Source organism: Aquila chrysaetos, chromosome 2 (assembly GCF_900496995.4).
Source record: "Aquila chrysaetos chrysaetos chromosome 2, bAquChr1.4, whole genome shotgun sequence".
Classification (NCBI taxonomy): domain Eukaryota; kingdom Metazoa; phylum Chordata; class Aves; order Accipitriformes; family Accipitridae; genus Aquila; species Aquila chrysaetos.
Genome location: NC_044005.1, coordinates 36,719,031 through 36,744,072, shown reverse-complemented (window position 1 = coordinate 36,744,072; position 25,042 = coordinate 36,719,031). Strand labels below are relative to the sequence as shown.

General features: G+C 36.1%; 2 protein-coding genes across 3 annotated transcripts in view; one reads left to right on the top strand and one right to left on the bottom strand.

The window, feature by feature from the left end:
* CHRM5 (cholinergic receptor muscarinic 5) overlaps positions 1-19,047 on the bottom strand; it is a 53,210-nt gene extending 34,163 nt beyond the window's left edge. The window contains exons 1-2 of one of the 2 annotated variants that reach the window (XM_029998701.1): positions 18,845-19,047; positions 18,498-18,739 (exon numbers count right to left, since the gene is read on the bottom strand). The gene's annotated coding sequence lies outside the window, so the exon portion shown is untranslated. Of the gene's footprint in view, positions 1-18,497 lie in introns of both variants that reach the window. The other variant, XM_029998692.1, reaches the window with a different exon arrangement.
* AVEN (apoptosis and caspase activation inhibitor) overlaps positions 1-25,042 on the top strand; it is a 101,427-nt gene that overhangs the window by 23,102 nt on the left and 53,283 nt on the right. The gene's annotated exons all lie outside the window — the stretch shown is intronic.

The following is a 25,042-nucleotide window of genomic DNA, read 5'->3' as shown; positions in this document are numbered from 1 at the left end:
CATTTTGAGATGTTACTACTTTTCTGGCTGTTGTCCTTGATGATGAAACAGGACCCTAGAATACCATTCCTTGATGTATTTAGGAGTGTTGAAAGTCTCTATGGGAGCAACCTTATAGCATACAGGCTGCACCGAGCTGTGGCAGATGGGGACTATAAGAGGGCTGCTGCATTTATAGACTTCTCATGAAACTATGTATGGGTCTTGAGTGTGTGCAGCATCCAGTTACTTTGAGCCTATTCTTGCTGATAATGAATTTCTTACCAATCTTGGTCATTGCATTGCCTTCCAGAAAAAAAAAAAGGTTGCTAGTATGACTAAACACAGCAAAGCAGTCAAGCGGCTGCTTGCTGTTGTTTGTTTTGACAAAGATTTGCAATCAGCACTGTACAGAGGTGTGCATGAATAGCAAGTGTTACTCTCCTTGAAAATAAAGATGAGTTGTTTTCCCCTCTCTAAAGGAGATAATAGGAGGAGGTGGTGGAGGGACAGGCTGTACTGGATCCTATTTTTGTTTAGCTATACATGAATAGTAAGGGCAGTTGCACAAAAAACAGTTCCCTAAAATTATTTTAGAAACTCTTGATGTGCCACTGTGTTGGAATACAATTTAGTAAAAGCTGCAAACAATGTATTATGGGGTTTTTTTGAGCAACTTGGAAGCTTTGAAACCTGTCAAATCTAAATGGATTTTTCAGCCACAGCTTGGAGGGGTAAGTTAGAAATTACCTACGGTAAAGAAACAAGGACCAGAGCTTGCTTTGTCTGTGGCAGAATCAATTTCTGAAGTTCAGTTTTGCATGGACATTGCAGAATTGTGCCTAAATTGCCAGTTTTAATCATAGGATCATGAGATGTGTATTGAATTCTCTGAGTGGTATGTTATATGGTGAACAGTGTTGGAGTCAAGATGCCTGGTATGGACCTCAGAACTGCATAGGTAACATAGCCTGGGGAGTGAAGTAGATATCACAAGTCAGAACTTTTAAAATCAAGAGACCTACCCTAAGCTGCAGGTTGCCATGGTTCAGCTTTTTAAAACAAACTTTAATATCTCTAACTTTATGCTTAGCCTTCAGAATGTCTTTAAAGTGTTCTGATGAATAATACTTTTGAACTGAAGATATAAAGAAATACTATATATTTCTGTTGATTTGCATTTTTGGTAAGTTATACTCCAATACAGCTATTACCAGCCCATTTGTTTTACTCTGTAGATTCTCTTAATGCCTAAAATTAAAATCTTGTTAGTTAGTATTCTTGCTAACTAAGTCGTTAATTCTAAATCTTTCATTTAAAGAGTGCTTTATTTTAGGATATATTGTGACTGTTCTTGACATTAAAATAAATTGATAAGAAACAGCAATGAAATAAAGTACCTTCAGAGGACGAAGAAAGTACCTTCTAAACAATAATGCACATTTCTTGGAGTCACATAAAAAGCAGGGGGGTTTCTTTGGCTCATGTGTGAAAACCGAGAATGCAGTCATCTTTATTTCTAGTGGTCTGAGAAGAAGCTTGCATCTCTGCTTTATTTGATAATTTTGACTTCTGTTAGTATATTGCTGTTTAGCATTCTGAAGTTGCACAGTGGATCCAATTCAATTGCAATAATCAGTTAGGGAGGTACTGGAGAGGGAATGGAGTTAAAGTGCCATTTTTCATTAATATAAAAGCTTAGAAAGTTCTTGCAATTTACTATTAATACACAAAAATGTAGTTAATGCAGCCAGTTAAGAATCCTTTGGCAAAAGCTCAGATTAAAAACCTGTTCTCCTATGTAACACTTAGGTTCCATAACACTGAAAGCAGGGTCTTAGGGTGCCATCCTTCAAGATACAACTTGGATTTATTCCCAGCAAATACCCTGTTAATTGAATGAGATAAGGTAGGAAAAATAGTTTGGGATAATGTAGTAATAAAGACAGAACTAATGCTTTTAGACAAATTTAAATGGAGGAGTTCCTGATGTCCAAGGAATTAAAATTCCAAGCTTGCTATTTGTTTAATATTTTGTAAACGTGCTTCTACATGTAATTTTCTAGTTAAAATCAGCCAAAAAATAGCAAAATGAGAAGACTAATATTCTGTGATATAGGTGTCCTGTTGATAATTAGCAGGACTGGAGCTTTTAAATCTAGTACATGAACATTACTGTTGCTTGAATTAAGGAAGTAACAGAGTTATGGGTTGTTATACTGCATTTTTATCAGTAGTAGAGGAAAGTAGGGTGTTTTTTCTGAGGGGAAGGAGGGGGTTTAGAGATATTTGCAGAGGATGATAAGTCTTCAGGGTATTTTATTTTACGTTTTTCAATAGCTTCTGAAGACACACACTTTTTTTATTTTTTTTGCCTATACTTCCAGTTTGTCCCTGCCTCAAGCCAGTAACCAGTGCAGCACTGATTCTGTCTTTCAATCAAATATTTAGGCCTGACTAGTCCCAGACTGTCTCTGACTGTACGTTGTCTCTCTGCTGTCAGCCTTTGCCTGCCTACTAATTCTTCTCACTCTCCCTTTCTTCTGTTGATTTTTCTTCTCTATGTTTCTGATTACCGGTGGTAGGTCTTTTCTCAGTCTTTTGTTGTGAGCCAGCTCCCTTCCACATATATTCAGTGAAGTCCAGCTCAGTCAGGTATATTCTGTCCCTCACTCTATTCAGTCCTGGTGATCCCCAGTTCTGAGTTGTTCTGCCTGGGACTGCTCATTTGGCTTAATTTTTCTCTCATCCACTACCACATCTTCTTCTTATGTTCATTTTAGTTTCTTTCCTTGTCTGGTCAATCCCAGTTAATTCTTTCGAGCTTCCAGTTCTACTCTCCACTACAAGCTGTTTTCTCCATCTTCCCTCCACACGCTCTTTTGGTATACCCTAAATCCTACTCAGTTACCCAACAGTATGAAGCGACAGGCCACTGTTTTCAACTATGGTAGGAGTATCGGAATAGGTGAGGTTGCAGAAATATGCAAGATGACACTTTTTGTTCAGTGTTGTACCTAATGCCTGTTAAATGCAGACATCTCTTAGAGTGAAAATTTGGCTCTTCACTCATAACCAGAGGTTAGAGAAAACTTAATTTAGTTGCCTTACACATTGAGATGATACACAGAAGGTCACTGAGGATGGACTGTGTGGTGATTGGTTGTTAAGCTCTAGCAGAACTTGCTAAAAAGTATGTACAAACTCTGATTTCTAGAAGCTTGTAGCTTGGCTAAATCAGGTCAGATTTTTCACAAAGTGAGCAGAGTGTATCTCTCATATGAAAATATTGTCCAGCCTGATTTCAAGTTACTGATTCAGGGCAGGAAAGTGGTTACAGCTTTTCAAAGAAAGAGCTTACAAGGGCTTTTTTCCCCAGGTCGTTTCACAGTAGAAAAATGTTCCAGCCATTCTCTGACCTTTTTTTAAAAGGTGGTGAGGGGTGGGTGAGGAAAAACTACCTGAAGCAGACAATTGACATGGAAAATTTCAGACTGAATAGTTAAAAAAGCAGCTGAAAATAGTCTTAAGTAAGAACTGCCAGGTGGCTTTGATAACAGCTGATGTCACTAGCCTGACAGAGCTGCTTTGTTAGGGCTTATTATATTTGTGTGTAAAGTAGGGTGATAACTTTAGTTTTTAAGTCTATTTCTTTCCTTATTTTAGCATTTTATAATATTTTTTTTAATTAACCTTGAATATAGCAAAGCAAACTTTTCTGTATTGCTTCTCATGTCTAGCTGATGTAAACTACAAGTCCATTGTGAAGCCTTTGGGGAGTATGTCTTAAATCAATTTAGTAAAAAAGCTGTTGAAGCGTAAAGAGCAAGAGAAGTGGAAGTGATAGGATAACTTTACTTTGCTAGAAGAATCTTGCCATGTTTGAAGAGCTGTCCTCATTTTTTTGATTGATGAGGGTTAAGTGTCCCAAAATAGATATAAGTCCTTAGGTTTTTGGCTGTGAATAGATGCTTTCGGTTTAAAAATATGCTTTTAAAATCTCATTACAGAGCTGATCAAAATGTATCCAGGGACCTGATCACTTTCCTTTAAACATGGTAGGCATTACCAGTGCAGCAGCCAAAAGCTGCCAATGTACACGCCTCAATAACAGCGTGCTGAGTTGCAGGATGTGATGATTATCAAGATGAAAAAATATAATTTTGGACATGAATTTTTTCCTGTTTGGTTTTTTGGCCATGGCTGAATAATTCTGATGGCCTTAAAGGGTAAGAAAGAGAAATGCCGTGTAGTTAAAATAAAACTGATAGAATGGTTTTGATATTGTAAGAATACATATAATTTCTGTAGGTACCTAGCACTTGAATACAATAGGAAAAGTGGAGTAAAAATCAAAAGAGCAGTCACTGGAGCATAATAGTAATGAACAGTAAGTATAGGACTTAGGTAGCAGTTACTTTCTGTTCCCTAAAACCCTGTTGTTTTGGGGTTTTAACCTCATGGTTTTGGGCTTCTCTGTTTAATTTTGATGTGTCAGCTGCAATATATTGCTGCATTTTTGTCATTTTCATCGTTGATACGTACATTAGAATTAGCAGTATACAGAAGACTGTTGTCTGCCTTGGAAAAGCTGAACAGATAAACTTGTGGAGCAAGGCTTGTGTTAAAAATAGGTTTTTCTTCAACTCTTCTAAAGTATATACTAACAGAGATTTGGGAAAAAAAAAGTAGAGTGAAGAGTAAATGAGTGTTCTTATTTTCAATGCTAATTCTGCTCAAACAAAAAGAATGGCAATAGTGGGGCATGGTTTGGATGCTAAAAAAGAATCCTTTGAGTTTTAAAATTCTAGAGAATAGCTGAAAATCATTTTTCTTTACAGAACTGCCTAACACATTGTTGATTTGGATTACTGTATATATCAGGGTTCCCTCTTTCCAGTGGTATTTGATTGCTAACTTCTACTACTTTTTGTTTTGTATGTCTGTTCTGTGAAATTATTTGTGTCCCTGTGTCTCTATAGAACTCTGTTTCTGCATCTCTGTTTCTTGTACCATTGAGATATCTAGACTAATGAAGAGTTGATGTTCATCAGCTCCGAAAGCATTATTGCTCTGTGTGAAAAATAGTGAAAAAGTAATTTTTAATTCTTTTTTGCATGTCTTTATGACTGCGTGTGGAACAGATGTGTTTTCAACTAGTGCATCTTACTTGGTCAGAAATTCAACAGGTGGAAAACTTCATGTGCTTGGTCTTTACCAAGTGACATGAGCTCTGTGTAGAACATAGAGGTATTGGTTACTTCTTATTACTTATCAACAGCTTTAAGATATTAGTACCAGGTTACTGGTCTTGAAAGAAGATAATACTGTTGCGACTAAGGATTAGTAATAGGTCACTTGAAGATTCCTAGTATAAGTGCTCCTGAAATAAACAGTTAAGGGCATGTGCTTTACTTGCATCTTTCCTCACGTTCTCCTTTTTCGCTACCTCATTCCATAAATGTTCTCTGAGGTTCCCTGACATGCTCTCCTCTCCTGCCTTTCCTTCTAGCCCCATTCCAGCATATCAGAACTTTCCCTTCCTTTTTGATAGTCCTGTGGAATATGCCATTTTCCAGCTGTGGAGGCTCCTTATCCACGTGGTCTCATTTCCAAAGGTTTTAGTTGTGAAGGTTATGCCATGGGCAGTCTGCAACTTTTGACTTCTTGATAGACCTGAGATACTGCTCTTTGACATACCTGTAGGTATCTGAAATGCAGCCTCTCCCCCTCTCCCTCCCTCCTCCCTAGCCAAAGTAACTTTCCCAAACAAACATGAAAAAACCCTTCCACAATAAAGATTTGCAGTAAAATCACAGGACTTGGCATCAGTGGAAGCTGGTTCTCCATCTGCTCAGTGCTTCCTCCTGAACTGTTCCTAACATTACAGAAATTAATCTTTTTTGTTCTAATCAGACAAGCTGTCCTTTTTTTTTTTTTTTTTTTTTTTTGTCTGAACTAAAAATAGGAAGTGCTGGATTTTAAGTATTAATTACATTTTCTTGATAAATGTATTTTCCTGTAATAGGTAATCTGTGCTCATTATATATGCTTTCATATCTGTGCCTTTTTTCCTCATAAGTTTTATCTAAAATGTAACTAAAACTGTATGACTGAAGTATAGAAGTATAATGTGATTACATGACTTGAATGCATATAAATGTAGAACAACATTTCTTATTTTAATTTTAACAGTCTGATATCTTAGAACTATGTGACCATATATGTGTCAGTGATAGTACTGTAAAACTAATGGTAAGTAATAAAAGAATAAACTGAAAGGTGTCAATGTTTCAGAGAGATTTGTATGCTTTACGATTTAGAATTGAGTAAGATTCACAGACTAGAGGGGTTAAATTTTGTTCCCATTAAAATCTGCGTGGTAAGCTTTTCCCCATTCTTTTAATTTTTCATACCTTGATTGTACTCATTTCTTTAAGTTCCAGATTTCTGGATTTAAAAAGCTGTCTGACCAATATCCTTCTCTAATCTTGGGCCTTAATCTTTTACTGCTACTATATGCTGAGGTATTTCTGCTGAATTGTGTTTAAGTATGTTTTGGTTATGAAATCACAAATCAGTAAGTTTAAATGTGGAGCAATATGTCCTTATTCCTGTCTTGCTGTTGTCATGTTTGTTACTTGAATTTGTGGGCTTTAAGAGCTAGATAAAAATGTCTACTCACCCAATTCACTGTTTCTCTCGTTTAACTGTTTCCTTTGTTTTTATAATGCCCTTAAAACCAGTTCTGTCTGACTAGGCCTCATGTTGGTTATCATGGCTTCTGCCACATCATCATCTCTGACTTTCCTGCCAGTGAAATCCCCTAACCAAAAATGAATTACTCTGACTCTTGTACTCAGACAGTACATTTAGTATTCCAGTCTTCATTTTCAAAATTTAGTATGTTATTGCCACTACATTCCGGTTCCCTTTCTCCTATTTTTTACTTATTTTTACTTATTTTCTGCCTTTCCCCCTTCCTTTGAATTTTCCTTTTACTCCATGAACTTTGTGATTTTCTTTGTTGCCATATATTACTTTTGATTGATTTTAATCTTTTCTTTTGGTTTCCTTTTTACACTTCTGATTCTGAACCACTGTTAGATCACCTGAATTGGACTGTAAGCTTTTTAGAGCAGGGTCCTGATCTGTTGTTAAATCACCTGAGTTAGACTGTAAGCTTTTTAGAGCAGGGACTTTCTTTTGCTTGCCCATTGTATTCGTTCTTTTCCAATAACGATGTTAGTAGATATTACTTCTATGGTAATATTAAAAGATGTTGATTGATTTGGAGGGGTATTAATTGTAATACTTTTGTTCCATCTCTCAGCAGCCTACATTAGAGCAAGAAATAAAAAATGGAAATTTTATAAAATTCTATAAAACCAGAATTTTCTCTTTGTGGTAAGGATGATGAGAGTATTAGATGTAGAAGATTGGTTTAATTGCAGAAGCCAGACTTCATTTACTGTTCTGTTTCTTGTAAGGATAAACTTATTCCTAACATCAGTTTATAAACAAAACTGTGATAGGAACTTTTCCTCGTTCATTGATGGATGCTCCAAAGCAGCGTTGCAATCAGACTGCATGTAAACCACCATCAAAAGAGACTGACAGACCTATTCTTCTAGCACGATTCTCAGAAATTTGTTTGCAGGGAGCAGTGCTGTTTCTAAACATTGGTTTTGGAGTGAAAGAAGGGCTGTGCAGTGGTCTAAAGGACACAGAGTGCCTATTTCTTCCTTAATCTCAGTTGCAGCTCCTCTTTTCGTCTTATCCCATTTGTGGTCCTGAAATTCCTCTTCTCGTTTGCTACTGATGGCTTGGGCTCTCCTAGTCCTTTTCTCCCTTTAATGCTTTCTGAGTCACACCTATTAATTCTGCCATTGTTCTTTCCCTGATCTCATCCTGTTGCTCAAGAGTTCCCAGTTCCTACATCCAACTTCTAGTCTATGCTTTCTCTTGATCCTTCCACGACCCCATATTTTTGTACCTGTCGAAATAACATGTTGGCTCCATCTGTTTTGTGTTCTCTTGCTTGTTGTTCACTCTCAGCTCTCCTGGGAGTGGCATCTTTGGCATTTCTGGCTGTTGTATAGGAAGATGGCTCTTCTGAGCGCTTAAAACCGAAAGGCTTATTTTTTTGTCTAGATTTGGGTAATTTTCTTGAAGAATGTCAAAGGCATATTGAGCCTTGCCAAAGTCTTTGTTTCAAAACAAGAGTTGTATTAACTGTTCCACCATCAAGGGAATTCTTCTGTCCTGTTGTCCTTTCTTGCAAGCTAAACCCTCTGCATGTGTAAAATTGTGAACTAGAAACTCTTAATAAAAAAGCATATTTGAGGGACAGAATGGGGTATGAGTGGGGAGGAATTATGTTTTCTTTGGTTCTGACTCATTTTCAACCTTTACTGGAATGTGAATCAGATGACCTTCCTTTGACAGTACACACTCATCATCTCAGTTTATAAAGCGTGGTATTTCTGAATCTGCTGCAGATAATTTGGATTGTGAAACTGATCATACCCTCTCTATTTCTTTTTAAGCTTTTGATTGAAAACAGCCTGTGATAATGTGGTATTTTTTTCTTGAATGTGTGTGTGTGCTTCAACATGCAGAAAATGTGTCACTGAAAAGTGTGTATCAGCTAGCTACAAAACGTAAGGGGGCAAGGTGGAAGAACTAATTCAAGATGGGAGTGCTTTAATAGGATGATATCATTCTACTGATTTTTGTGTCATAAAATTTTGGTGTCATAAAGGCTAGAGGCCATATTTGCAGATATTTATAGCAAAGAAATTTTCATTCAACACACTTGGTTAATTTTCTGCTGGGAAAGTGCTGGCAGAATGGAGGTATTGGAAAGCTAAATATTTAAAATTGGCAGGTCGGTGGTGATAGGAGGTAAACTGGGTTAGATTTTTCTGAGTGAATGAGGTGCTAGACGTCCAAGAGTAATAGTGCCAGAGAGAAAGTCTATACAATTTGTACTCTTTCAGGAAAAGATACTCTGTGTGCAGTCTTCATTGTCACCTTTCTGATGCCCAAGAAAGTGTACCAAAGTGGTTATAATGGAAAACAGCACTTTTGCTCTGGCTTCTTTGCTGATGGAGTCTTATTATTTTTTTTTCCTCTAGGTGTACTTTATGTTTCTGAAATTGTTAGAAGATAAGAGTTCAGTATGACAGATGACAAATGTTGATTGGCTTTTATAACATAAGATTTGCTTTGGGCTAACCCACTTCTTGACTGAAATCCTTAGACAAAGAAATAAAGAGTGACACTAGCAAGTCAGAAGTTATGCTTAGCTGAAGAAGCAAACAGCCTTCAAAGGCAAAGACCATTCAAAAAAGATGTTTTGAATTTCTCATGTAGATGTATCTCTTAATGCTCGTTGCTACGCTATCTGACTGATTGGAAGACAGACTCGTTCTGAAAGCCAGTAACTACATCTCACCTGACTACCTTGCTGTTTGCACAGGGCTTTGTCACGATGTGTCTGTGGGCCCAGGGGTTGGGGGGAGCAATTAGTTTGAAAAAGACTGGGAATTGAGACAGCTTACCCAACCCAGTAATATTAGGTCAGGCTAAAGACGTCATTACTGTCCTTTGTTCATTATCCAGGTTTTCTACATCATTCTACGCTTCATTTTGGGGGAAGTCATCCATTAACTTGGAAAAAAAAAATATCTAAAATGCAAATAGGGTCCTTTGAGAAAGTCCTTGTAGTCTGGGACCTTCAGCATTGCTAACTGTCACAGGTCTCTGCATGTTACTTCAGAGACTAGTAACTTGATCTGTCTCCTGAAAAACCAATAAACCTTGCTCCTTGTCACCTTCTGTTTTATGCAGGAAGCAAGTTGTAGGTACTGGTTAATTATTCCGGAAGTCTTTCTTAAGGCCTGGAGCATTCATTCTCTCTCCATCTCTTACTCTCCTCCTCTGTCTTGGACACGGTTAATTTTTGTGCACTTTCCTTTTACCTTCTTATATTGAAAAGCATGCTTTTCCTTTTAAGAAAAACAATATATTTGCTGCACCTTTCCAGTGCCCTTTACAGGACTACATTACCCCTAGGGCAAAAACTGACAAGGAATTGTATCCAGCACTTACTGGTGTTTTTATTTAATCTGTGTTTGAAAGGGACGTGGTGCCACTGGCACAACAGTGAGAGTGGAAGGTGTTTGCATGTTCTCTTTCATTGTATGGTGTCACCTGTCACTTCAGATGGGAGTAGGTGCAAAAAATAACTTCTGTGTAAGTGGAGAAACTGACTTTTACCCCAAGTAACAAAATACTTTCATTTGCCCAAAAATGGGCTGGCTGGCTAACACTGCTTGTTCTAACTGCAAAAAGTGGACTTGTATTAGCTTCCCCTGCTCCCACGCATTAAATACCAGAGGAAAAAGTCTGTAGCTGTTACCAGTCACATTTGTGAATTGGCTTCATTTGATGACATTTTTCATCTCTCAGTAGTTGTATAAGTAATTATTAATTGCTTTAGTTGTCATGTCAGTCACTAGTAAAATGTGAATTTTGATGAAGCAGCTATATTTTTTTTTCAATTTTTCTCTTCCTTTTGTACATTCCTAGGAGGAACCTAGTGGATGCCTGTGTTTTGCTTCTTGCATGTCTCTGCTTCTCTTGCTTTTATGGGGTGTTTGGTTTTGTTATTCTGTTTGTTACGCAGCTGTAGAGTTCTTATCAATAAAAATGTAATGAATTTGAAGTTGCTTTATATTTTGCTTCTGTTCTTGATAATAAATTAAGATCACCTACCCTCTTCTGAAGAAATGAGTTTGAAAGACACTTCTGTGATATTATGGATTTGGTCCATCACTAGCTATAGACCTAGTTGCCTGATTTGACTGCATGAATGGTGCAAAAGAGTTGGCAGGAACATGAAATGGAACAGCTGTTGAGAAGGAAAAGATCTTAGGGAATGGGGGAAATACTAGGATTGGTGTTGGTAGTGGTAAGGGAAGAAGCAAGAGCTCCTTTTTCGGTGGTAGCATGCATGTGTGTTGGATTAAATTGGATTAAATCCAGATGCCTACTTCTGATTTATTTTAACATACATTTGCAGTTAGAATATTGACAGCAAGTAAATTTTCTAATTCAAATAAGAGACTACAGTCTCTCTTGCTTTAAATTTATATTCTGTAACTCCACATGATTCTGTCTGCCCCTTCTTTTACCTTTTTTCTGTTGTTCATTTCATAATGCCTTATTAAGTGTTCGCTTACTCTTATTTTTATATATCCTCTTTCTTTCCCACAGACAACTTTATTTCTCCCAGTTGTATTTGAATATGAAAAAAGAGGAGGAGGGAAAGAAAGAAGGAGGAGTAGAAATCTCTGAGAACAATCTAGTCACTTAGAGGAAAATTGCCTACAAGTATGAGATGACTAAATTAACTTGTAGAAATGTAATCTGAAAGCATCAGATCTCATACCTGTAATTTACAAGCACACTTTAGCTTGTCAGAGAAAATTGATCTTTATAAATATCTCTGTGTAAAGTAACATTTAACTAGAGACAAAGCATTTTAAAGTCTCCAAAGTGTTTGATTTGGTCATGTTATCTTTGAGTTAAAAAAGTAAAACCAACAACAAAAAAACAACAAAAAGCCCTGTAGTGATTATTTGAGTTCGGTGCCTGTACTTCAAAATAGTTTATCTGTATCTGTTCATCTGAACTGTAACAATTTTCTTTTGGCTGTTCATTTATTAATAGTAGAGTCCTATAATAGTTCTTGGGGGTTGTCTTTTTGCAAGCCTTTCTACTTTAAAGTATTTTAACATACTACCATATTCTACTGCTGCAGTGATTATAGGAAATTGAGGAAGTGAACAGTGGAGCCCCTTTGGGAAGCAAAATTGAAGTATGAATTAAAGATATGTGTTTACAAACTTGCTCAGTAGAGGGAAAGAGTATTTATGGTCTAAATTTTAGCATGAATAAAGAAACCCTGGAGGACATTTTTTAATTTAAAAAAGTTGCAGAGAGATATAATAATTTTTACCTCACAATTGCAAATAGTTTATGGTGGTGACAGATGCTGTAGACAATGTTTTTTTCTGAGTATCTAGAATAAAATAATCTGAGCTATATTCCTGAAGTTTGTCAATCTCCCAGACTGGTTGTAAATTGAAATTATTTCATTCAAAAAAGACTAGTGAAATAAGTTTGTTCTGTTACAAAAATAACTCACTGAGCAAGCTATACTGTATGATAAATAAAAAGCTGCTGTAATGCATTTTTTAAAATTGAGGCATTGAACAACTACACTGAAAATGTAATTTCACGTGACTAGAATTCATTTAATCATGAAAGGAAAGCACAGTAGATTAATCCAGGGAGACTATGACATGGATAAGGTATATTTTGGTGAGAATGATAGTGTACACCTACGATATCAGTCAGGAAGAGATGACGTCCACATAATGGCATTAGGGATGATTTATCTAATTTACATTACAATAGGTAAAAGAGTTCTTGAACAGCCTTTTAACAAGAGTATGTATAGGTGTTTAGGAAAATGACTTTTTCTAGAGTCTGTTTTTCTGTATCTGAGTTCTGACAGCTTGGCACTGCTAAACTTAGAGATGGTTCCATTTCCTCATCTCCTTGCAACACTTTTTAAAACATATATAATTTTAATAGTTAGGTGACACAATATTTGCTATTATTTGCTTTTAGACGTTAGAGGTAAAATACTACCAACAAACATCTTTGAATTACAGTTCGTTCCTTTTTTAACTTGCAAAACATGTGAAATAGCAAATGTAGTAAAAAATCTGTTTCAGTAAGGTTTGGGGCAAATTTGAGGAAGTGAAACTTGCTGATGTTTCTTTTCCTAACTCAAATCCCCTACTGACTTGAAGGACTGTGGACCAGGTTCTCTCTAGTAAGTAATTGTACATGCAAGGCTAACACCAGCACAGCCAGTAAAATTCATAGATTACAAAGCCAAAGAAACCGTTTGTGATCGGGTGAACTTTTCTGGATAACATGAGCAGTCATACAAGGAAAGTTATGAACTAGTTATTGGTTGAATTAGGGCATGTCTCTTAGTATAGCTACTGTCAAAAGCTATTGTCAGTCTTGATTTAAACAATTACAGTGACAGAGAAGCCGCCAGAGCTCTTGGAAGGTTGTCCCACTGGGCTCTTGGATTGATCCAATGTGCTGTTACCGTCACTGTTAAAAGCGTGCATCTTAATTCCCCTCTAATTCTGTACAGCCTGAGGACTGCAAAGAGTTACAGAAGAAATACACAAATGACAGATTAAACTCAGTGCAGATGAAGATTAAGTGATGTACATGGTGTGTGTGTGGGAAGCAGTCCCCATCACATTTAAAGACATCTGAGATGATTGTTACTACTCACTAGTTGAAAGCAAATGAACGCTAGAAATTAGTAAAAGAACAGAGAACATATCAGAAAACACATCATAGTGTCACTGTGTAAATCAGTGACATAGGCATATCATGTAACTTTTTCCAATTTGCATCCCAGAGGCTCCACAAGGAAACAGTAGTACTGAAAAAAGGTACAGCAAAGGGCAGCAGGACGACTAACAGTGTGGAAGAATTTACATGAGGCATGGCTGAGGATGGTATAAGTAGAGTAGAATAGAGGTCTTCAGCCTCAAAGAGAGGTGACTGAGAATGGTGTGGTGTAGCTGTCTGTAAAGTCACAGAAGGATAGATATGTTGAATAAAAAATTATTATTTTCTCTTCTAGTGCAAGAATTAGGGAGCACTGAGTGAAGCTGGCTGTCAGCAAATTCAAAACAAAGAAGGTATTTTTTGATGTAACTTATAATTAAATATGGAAGTTTGTCACAGGGTCTTGTGGAAGCTTAAATTTTGTGCAGGTTCAAAACACAGCTGGAAAAATACTTTGAAGGTTATCTTATAAATAAGACATCATCTCTGCCTCAAGAAATCCCTGAACTACAAATAGCTAGAGGCTGGCAGAATATTTCTGAGGAAGCATTCCTCTGTGTGTGCCGTTTCTCAGGCTTCCCTAGACTTACACTGTTGGGCACTGTTGTGCAGAATCTGGGGCTATATGGAGCCTCTGATTCGATCTGGTGTGACCTTTCCCAAGTGATGTGTTTCTTTCTTCCCAGTTTGTAATCTGCAGAATCAATAAATTAATATTTAAAGTTTGAGATGGTGTCAGTTCAAAACTATTGGAAGGTATTGAGGTCTTGTAAAAGATTCACTTTTCTGTAATATTAGTATTTTCAGCAAGCTTGCTGACTTCACTGTTTGGTATATAATAGGGGGGTAGCAAGTTGAATTCCTTGTAAAGCATCAATACCACTCAATGGGGCAGACTATACAAATTGGTATTTTGAATGTCTCATAATTGCAGGAATATTGAAGAAGACCAAAGAATGTCTTTCCTGAATACTGAAAAAATACTATCAAATGGAATGAGTTAGGTAAATGTAGGCCCATGTGCTTGACATCAGTCCTGGAAAAAAAGAATGGAAAAGCTGATACAGGATTTGGTTAATCACAATTTAAAGTGTGGAGGCAGGCCTTGCTGGTCCTAAATGTTGGTCGAGGACCAGCAGCATCACAAGCAGAAGAGAGGGGTGAGGTGAACAGACCTAAGTTGAGGCTGTAGGGCTGCAGGTTTTGAGTTACCAGGAGCACGCAGTTACATCTGCTGTAACAAAGCTTCCTTCTATGCAGATGCTGTTTTGCCATCAGGCCCCTTCACAAAGCAGTTTATATCTGCCATAAATGTATATAAGCCCTCGTGCTTTTCTTCTAAGTCAGAGTTCATATTGATAGAGGGCTGAACGTCTGTTGCTGTGCATTCTCTCCTGTAGGAATAAACTGGTTTTACCTGACCTGGCTTTGCCGGTTTATTCCATGACAAAAGGATATGAACATAACTAACATTGGTCAATTTGGCTTTCTGGAAGATGTCTCTTTACATGTGGTTGGAAATACTGCATAATATTACCTGCATGTATTTACAGTGCAAGTGGTCCTGAAGTGTTTTAGTGCCTTTTTTTCTCATTACAATAACTCTCAGAGGTGGGGGGTTATTTAATGAAGGGGCTTGAGAGAGATGCAAATGGCCATGGTGAATTTTGTGTTCATCTGTAATTCAAGGTGAAATGGACATATTGGGCCAGTGATTTAACTATAGGAGCAGAAGTTTTGGATGTCACTGCTTGCTTTCTATTAGGTTATGTAAGTTATATATCTTAACAAAAAGGTGGAAATGTAAAAGCATCTCACGTTTTACCTGTAACATAATAGTCTTGAGTAGGTGTGGAAGTGAATGCAGAAGATAGACCAACAGTTTAGGAATATGTATACCTATAAGTCTGTGCTGCTACTTGTTGATTTCTTTTAGCTGATAACTGCCCAGAAGGGGCAGTTTGGACTTTCGGTTTGTGTCTCATTCGCATAGTTTCTAAAAGGCTCATTAAACCATGCTACACCACTTTACTGTTTGTCACCTGCTGAATTAGGTGGGAAGGGGGACCCATTTGTATGTGCCATGCGTGCCGTTTTGCTGAGCAGATGTACTCTCTTCAGGCAATTAACTGTAGTTATTTTGTGATGTGGTTTACTCATTTCACATAGACGAGCAACTTAATACAGAGAGGAAATGAAAAGATATCCTTGTCAGATGCCTAGTGATCCTTGAACAACTGATTATGATAAAGGTGGAAAATAAATATCGACTCACTGCTTTCAGGTGAGGTGATTTTACATGATTACACATTTTGGAAAACATTCTGTGATATATTTATTTATGGTTGCACAGAGGTTTAGATTTTGGAACTTGATAATGAACTGTTCACTTATGTTAATGCATCTGAATTCTTTAAAGATAAGTGAGAGGAATAATGCACTTAAAAATAATGTTTATCTCAATGACTTAAAAATTAGTAATGAATACATCAGAAAAAAAAATAAAGATCTACCTTTCCTTTTAAAAATATTATATAGCTGTATCCAGTGTTTTAAAAAATGTTAGTTGTATCCAATTCTCCTTCCCACAAGCAAGCTTTCCACTTGTTCTTAGCCTTCTCATATTTTCAACAGAGAGCTTAAAAAGTTGTAACTGCAACTCTCAGTTTAGAAGTTTCTGAAACACTAAGTTTTGAGTAAGCTTTTTGAGAGCTTTATTGAATAATAACATGATATGTTTGGGTTTCTGGGTGGGGTTTTTTTTTGTTTTTTTAAGCCATGATAGACAATACTTTTTACAAAAGAGGAGGCAAAACACTCGCACACCGTGTCCAAGGTGAGAAAACTTTTCCAGTGTGAGAGCAGTAACGGGAGAATCAAAACTTGAATTACAATTCTTATTTTTCTCTCTCTTTTATTTCCAACGCTGAACCAGATTCAACAGATAGAAAGCTGTCTTCTGAAATCAGTTGACAAAAGCTGTATTACATCTGCTGCTTGTTGCAAGTGTTACTGAGTTGTAGCAGGCTTTGACAGTTCAAGTTATGGAAATCTTGAACTTGTGCCATTGAAACTTATAGCCATATTGTTTTGTTTTGGATTGTGCAGAACCTATTTCTTTACTGACAATTTTTTTCCTGGTATGTTAGATGAGAGACAAAGTATCAGTGTGTGTTGTTCAGGAACAGGGAGGAGGCAGGAGGAATTCTTACTGCATTGATGTAATATGTGAAGTGAGGCATAGGAAAAAAAGATTGAGATATGTTTGATCGAGCAGTTGTGAAGAGAGCAGTTGGAGCTACTTATAAAAGAAAAAGACAGAAATTGCGGAAACGTAGAGAATGCTGGAACCTGTCAGCACCAAAATGCCTGAGTGATAGGTGCACTAGCAAAAATTCCCATCAAGTTCTCATCAAATACAGCAAGTGGGAAAGTGGATAAAGGTTAGAATAATGGAAACTTCTTTGCCTGCATTAAGCAGAAGATTTAAGTGTGAATGTTTAGAGAATACGAAACATTTTTTTTTCTCCCCTATCACGGTAGTCAAGAGTGGGATCTTGTAGGAGGAATTTCAAATATATAAAGTATTCTACAGTAATATGCATGAGATGACCCCTCTCCTACAGAAGTTGTTTCACATATCTTTCCTGGTAGGAATTCTATTTTTTGGGGAGTCTGTTGTTGACTCTTGATACGATACAAGGCTCAGCATAGTATCAACTTCTTGTTTTTAGTCTCATGGTATTCTATCAGTCTTTGGCAAGTAAGTTTAGTCTTCTAGCACTTGGTAGAATTCATAAACCCTTAGTGCATAAGTGAAGGGTTCAAAAGAGGTGTTTGTGAATGGCAAATTACTGTGTCTTAGTCTAGCAAGCATCAGGCAAAAGAGAGATTATTTTAGAAAGTTAGCAAAACATAAAAAGAAAAAAATCAGGAAAAGGATTGATGGATACATTAAATAAGAAAGATGTGCTAAATAGAAATGAGGGAAGTGATACAGAGAGAATTAGAGGAAAGATTTAAAACAATGCTGGAAAAAAGAAGTATGTCTTAGTAAGTAGAAAAAATGGTGTGAAACCAGAAAAAGACAGTAGGAGCAAAGGTGTAGGTTTTCAAAGCTAATATTACATACAAAATTGACCAATGTGCTAAAATGGCATGTTAAATGGTATATGACTATTTATGCTTTTTCAGTTTCAAGGGGTGTGGGGTTTTTTGTGTGTGTGTGAGCACAGGTACTTTTCTCCATGACTTGTAAGTGTAGTTTTTTGACTAACAGATACTGTGTTTATTTTTCAAGCCCTATTAGATGTTAGAATCTCATTCTAAAATATGTGGCATGTTATTTCCTTGTAGAATTCATGTCTATGTGGCTTATGTAGTAGATGTTCCAAATGAGTGAAATAACTGAGGTGACCTGCACCTTCTTTTTTATAGTTTTACTGGGGCACTGATGTCCAGTCTTCTTATTGAAACTCTGTACACAGTACCTTGGGGTGTATTAATATGGTGCTGTTTCCTTACTGTGCTGTATTTTACCTTTCATAAATAACTAATCAACACTTGTAGCTTTATTTAATATCCTTTTATATAAACAAAGATTAATTATCCTATAATAAAAGGTATTCTTTTACATTTAAAGCTGTGGTGCAAAATGTTGTTTGCTTTGCCACATTAAATAGGTAATGAAGTACAGTAAATGTTTTTTTGGTAATATTAACAGAAGCATGGCTTTTTATTGTTTTCTTTTTTCTTAAACAGCCATGTATGGAAATATGTATTAAAATATTTTGAAGGTTTTAAATCTTAGGAAATATTTCACTCTAGTACAAGTCAAGATAGAAGGCATTTAATAGTTTTCCTTTGAATAACCTTAATATCAAAAGAGAGCTGTTATTTGAGCAGTATAGGAAATCTAAGAACATCAAATATTTGTCATAGAAGGATTTAAACTTCAGTATCAGTATAAAGAAATTTAAATTCATTGAGTTATTGTCCATACATTAAGGTATATATTGATTTGATAAACAATTAAAGCAGTATATGAAATAAAAACTTACCTAGGAGATACTTGATTGAAGCTTTAACTGTGCTCTGTCAGAATATGCTGAGACTCACTTAGCAGATAGGAAGCTTTTTTCTATTTGAAATGCATTGTGCACTCTCGCCTTGTGATTTCTTTTTCCACAGCGTCTTGTTCTTCAGTGCTGCTTCATCTTGTGGTACTGGTTGTTTCCAGTTTATTTCCAGGTATCTCCAATATCTGATTTCTTCCACATTCAGCATTTTAGTTTGTTCTGCCCTAATCAGGTAACAGAAAAGAACCTGTGAACTTTGCATCTTCCCCATCCCTCCCCACCTACAAAAAAAAGGGGGGGAAAAAAAAAAAAAAGGCAAATGCACTGACCCCGGTTAACTCAAATATTCAGCACCCATTTAAAAAAATCATTTAAAGATTTAGTATCCAGTAAATCCCGTCTGTTTTCTGTAGCTATTCCAACACTCAAAAGTTATTTCCCTACACATTTTGGTAGCCTCCACGTTTTAGATTTTTGTAGGAAATATGCAGGATCAGTAGACATCAGGTCTTAACTTTTAACCCATGCAGCATTATTCTGTGAAGGATGATGAAGGTCTGCCTCTCGCAGCTCCTTATGCTTCTGTCAGACACAGATGCGAAATGCTGCTTTAGAACAGAGGCAAAAAAAAATCCCAAAGGGTGTCGTGTTTTGTCATCTCTCAGGACAGTGAGCACGCATGGCATCAATGAGTAGCAGATATGAGCTATTCAAACCAGTCACTGAACTGACAGGATGACGCTTTCGTACATAATAGACCCATTAATTATTTCTTTGATGGACAGCAGTGTCTACTGGAAGAAAAAAGCAGCAGATGATAATACTAGGTTTGATAGGTGCTCTGTGTTTGAACAGCTTGTCATCAAGAAACAAATCCAGGAAAAAAACTGCTGTTTTGGGATATAATCAGGTAAAATGGACCAGAGTTGTTTTGACATAGTAGATGTCATGTACAGGGTTAAAAACTCCATTCAGGTTAAGGTCTATTCATAGCTAGCTTTTTATCAAAAAGATGTTCTAAAAGATTTGCTTTAAAAATCGTGGTTTGTGTTTTGCTTCATGTAGCCTTTTATTTGGGGAACCTGGCTGTAGTCTTGTGGTTTTTCATTTATAACTTAATGTGTGGATGAAGCTTACACATTTATGGGGGTTTTGTCCTTTTCTTTTTTTTTTTTTCTTTTTCTTTTTTCGCCCTGCAAAAAGAAACCTTAATGTTTTAAAAAAATGTTTTTTCAAAGGACTCCATGTATGAAGATGATGTTCAAATTCATTGCACGCTTTGTATCAAACAAAGGCTTTCTGACTCACAAATCCATTTCTAATTAATTTAGAAATTTAAATTGATTTAAGTAACTGATCTCTTGAGGTTAATATGAAGGAAATAATATATATTGAAAAACTGACTTTAATGTAGCATAAGCCCTTCAGAAATCTGTCCTAAAATACGATGGGTAAAATCTTCATACACTGTACCGATGTTGTTAGGGGCAACGTATGCTGATTGTGGGGAAAACAATGCAACATTTGGAACTTTTCCTTAGAATATAGTTTCATTTTTTTTCCCCTTGGAACCTTATTTACTGTAACATTTCTTTTTAATTTATTGACAAGAAAATGTTTATAATCAATTTATTTCTTTTCTTGCCTTCTGTACATTGAAGGTGAAGAAGAGGTAAAATTATGAGAGAGAGAAACTAGACTGTTTACTTGAGAACTGGGGTGAAACATGAACCACACCAAAAAGATGGTGGGAGAAGGGGCTACTTTTACAGGTTTGTGCTTCTTTACTATAAGTATGAAGAACCTCTCTTATAATTTGTCCTGGTCTTGTTTCATTGAAACAGCAAAGTTATCTTCGTCTTCCTTGTTATGAAACAATGGAGGGCATCTGGATAAAGCTTTTTTGGTTTATCCAGTCAATATCGATGAGCACAGTTGTGCCCTTGCATCACATCAAATAACTTTTGGAATACCTTTGGCCTCTAGCTTGCATCCTATCTAGCTTCAGACCAAATGCAAGCCTAATAGCATATGATGGCTGTAACTTTAAATCTAAGTTGTCAATCTTGTCTCTTTAGATAAGGAGTTGAGTTGTCAAGGATACAATGGGTACATGATGTAAAGTCCATGCTGAAAGTACTGGAAGGAGGCATACTTCCTGAAATAATACTAACACTTTCTGTCTCATGATTTCTGTCCTCAAGCATACAATGCATATCTGGAGTTGGTAGCCGAACCTGAACTGAAAGTGTCCTAAATTTATTAGAATATTTCATAAAGGTGCTGATTCTTATGAAACCCTTCCATGTAATTGGAATCTGACAAGGCACAATCTTTCTGTGTGTAGTGATAAGATAATTTTATACAGTTTGTATTCTCAGGTAATCTTTCAGGAGACAAACACTAGCCCCAGTCTGCTTCCCCTTGCAAATCCCAAAACAGGCCACTCAAATAATCTGCTCTGTGGTTATCCCCAGCAGAAGTCCTGAAGTGCAAAAATAATTTAGCCTTTTTTAATACATGTTTGTGTGGGAGCGCACGCATAAATACATATGTATAAACCCCACTTTTTTTCCCCCTCTTCAGAGCTAGGTAAGCTGAGCTATTTGTATGTTAGTACCAAAAGTATTCTGCTGTCTCAAGCCTGAAGATGAGGGTAAACTTGGACAAAGCAGCATGTTGAAGTTTAGGGGATGACAGTGATCTTGACATGTTGGTGTGCAACTTGAGTCTAAGATAAGGAGATATTGGTGTTAAGAATTCAAACTTTGAAGACGAAGCTGGGTAAAAGTTTCAACCTTGAATATAGCACAAAGAAGAGGAATTTTATTTTTAGCATGGTGTTCTAAAAATCTTTCCTGTTTGGTCAAGCTACAACAGGAATAAGCTATATGTATAAGCTGCATAACTAAAGGGGTTAAATAACATCTCCAGTGGAGAATGTTGCTGGTATGTCTGAAGTAGCAAAAGCTTCAAGCATGCACAACTATAAACTTCACAGGGCCTATAGTCTGTCTTGTAACTGGATGTCTACAGTCAGCACTATAGTATGTGATTAATCCTTGCAGAGCTTGGTTTTCTTGCACTCACAGAATGGTGGGATGAGGGATTCCACATCCGTAAATAACATCAGTTGACATGAAGTTCTCATACCTCTAAACCAGGAGTAAGGAATGACAGGGGACTGGCTACATCCCTCTGCTTTGTTTCATTTGGTTCACAGACATGTTGTTTTCTGCAATAATTTCTGATAACAGAAAAGTTAATTTGTAGTGAGGAAAAAGCCCTGTACTTCTTGGACAGACTTCTCTTTCGGTTCCCTCTGTTTTTTGAGTAGTGTCAATGCATGTACACGTTACAGCCAGAAACCTCAAAATAACTACTATGTGGCTTTGGTTAACAACATATTGAAACTCTGCACCTGAAAATCAGATCTAAGGTAAATATGCACTTACCTGTTTTAAGAAGATTGCTTTTTAAAAGTTCCACAAGAAGTGAGCACAGAAGTCAGCTTTCTTTAAAAATGTTTTACATTCTAAGTGTGTGAGCATTTGAGTTGAAAGCTCACAGAAATTTCGTTGCAATCTCAGTGAGATTTGATATTTACAGTATCAAAGCTGATAGCTTTGCGAATAGTATTAAACCACGTACGACTGTCTGTGTTACTCCACTCATGATTAGTAATTGTGGATTCTGCAAGTCTCGAAAGGCCAAGTGTTACCCCTACTGTATGAAAATAATTTGTCAAATACATCAGGAAAAACATTTTTCTAACAAAACTGAGTGATCAGTAAAGCCATATCGCAGTGAAATGTTTCTACAAATTATAAATGTGTGGTAACCACTAATGTTAGTACTGCAAATAAATTTGAAAAAAAAATTAAAAGAAGACATAGTGTTAGAGAACACTTCTAAGCATTTTCCTTTCTGAGAATTTTATCTAGTATTTATCTAACAAACAGCTATGCACATGGAAATCCCATTTTTACCTTTTTTCTGAATGTTGTCATTCAGCTTTTACAGATCTGTGGAATTACGTGTTTTAAGTGAGCTGATAACTGTAGTGGTTGCTTTTCAGAGAAAAGCGGTGTATTTATCAGAATTTTTAAATTGCTGAAGAGCTAATGTTCTGAAGAAAATGTCATCATTATTGCTACTTCTTTTGTTGCCTGCAAGTAGTTCTTGCTTTTGTGAACAAAATCATTTTCCTACTTACTCTTCAGGCTTATTCTTTTTTCACTTTTTTTTTTTTGGGGGGGGGGGGGTGGGGTGGTTTGTTGTGACCCCATATCCATAATTACTTGTTATTGCAGATGAAATAATACTGTTTTGTCAGTGGAATATGAGATTATCTTCCAGCTAAATTAAATTCATCTGCAAAACTGTAATTTTCAGTGATCAATATAGAATACGTTTTATGTTTCTTTAAAAAATAATAATCAATAAATGTCTATATAAACTAAAATGGTCTTCGAAGTTTTAAAATTTTGCAATCAATCAGATAATTAACAGTGAGTAATTTTTTACTTAAAAACATGACAACCTGAATCTTAAAATTATTGTGAATTTAACAGGAATATCTGCTAGCTCTCAGTGAAAATAGATGCTTTTGCATTTCTTAAAATGAGACTGTTCCTCATAAAGTGGGTCTTCCCTGTAGTCTGAAAACTGGTTTAGAACAACAAACTCAAAAGAGAAATGAATTGAGATAGCTTAGAAGAAAAGGAGTTTTTGTTACCTAGGAAATGAGTGAGTATAAGAACTTAGCACAACTCTTACCATGTCAGACATCTGAGGGCTTTTGTGTTCCCTAGATTTTAGTTATGGCAGTCAAGTTTAGACTTGAGACTGTGGCTTTAATATGAAATCCTTTGAGAAGACAGACAATTTGTTTTCTACTTTTCTAGTGGAAGTGTTGCTAGTAGATGTATTTGGACAGAATGCTTCAATAAAAATGTGTAATAATGATTATTTAACATTATTTCTAGGACTGTTGGTTGCTACTAACATGTTGTTGGAAATTTTATTCAGTGAAATTTTCCTAGAATAATGCTTGCAATTAAACTATAAAATGTTTTTTTGAGAAAGGTAACTAGTGTGCTGGCACAGGTTTTAATTAGTATGTTTTATAAATTATACTTTGTGCATTTTTGTGTATTAAAATGTAACTGCTTTGCTATGTTTTTTTGCCATTATTTTAATATTGGAAACACCCAAAGATTTCTGCTTTTGTCTAACACGGTATTAGGAAGGATAAGTAATGACTGTTCCACAAATATATGAGCTTCGGTTATATTTTTAATCATGTTTTAATTAATGGATCAGTATTTGTGAGTGTGCTGTTTGATTTAGTCAAATTATAGCAGGGTGCTGTTGCTAAACTATTCAGATTGGTAACAAATTATGAAACTGTATCGAAGATTGAACAGTTCTGCATAATTGTGGTTGGTTAACTTGTGATATCTGATGAATATGTGCTCAGCAGATGCTGTCCAGATATCTTTCAACTGACTCTATTTTTGTAGACTATTGATATGTGCCTGCATCATTTACACTCTCCCCTCACCTGCGTTAAAGGGAAGTTTTGCGGTTAAATTTTTTGTTGTAAAAGTAAGGAGTGATAACACTGTGACCACAAATTTTAGAAGAGTTGGGGGGGGTCAAAGATTTTTAAGTTTTGCTTATGTGCACTCTTCCTCTTTCTCTCCCAACTTGATCATTCTAGTTGCCATAACAACTTCATAATAGCAGCGCATTTGCTGCTGTAGTTAAGGTTGTGTCAGCACTTCCATTATAAGTTACTGTTTTCAGGAATTTGTAATTTATCCACAGGCTTAAAAGTGACATACGGTAAGCCTATGTAATTGGTTTTAATGTATGGTACCAACTTTTTGAAGGCTGCTGTTTTCTGATCTCTGATGGCATGTATAAAATAGCATATTGTTTCAAGTGTTTTTTTCTTTTTTACCGAGAAGTAGCAAAATATTTTTAGTTTAAAACTAATTTTGACTGGTTCCCATCTGCCAGAGGTATGAGAATCAACATGTTCTTTTGCTCTACCACAATGCTCTGTCACGCCTGTATCCAGTTAGACCCATCTGTTCCCGTTAGTTAAAAGGTTAGTGTGAACATGGTGCTTTTTTGGGAAGTAAGAAAAATATAACCTTTTTAATAAGAGAATTTCATATCTCATTAAGAAATAATCATTTGACTTCTTCAATACTTTTATAATTAATTTTATGTTAAATAAAGACTAGCTATGTTAGATAGTGGGTGATTTTTGAAATGCAAGAAGTAGAGGGGGAGTCTATGAAAAAAAGCTAGTACTGAAAAAAGCCAGTTTTTCATTGTAGATACAGTTCCTGTTGTGCCGTTTTAGCAAGGAATTGTGTGTAACTTAATGCAGCTTTCTGAAATCTGGAGATTGTTTAACCTGGAAAACCCATCTAAGTGGTTACATAATTTGCCAAAGATCTGCTCCATGCTCTGTAACAAGTATTCCACTAGGAGCTTGATAAAGGGATTGT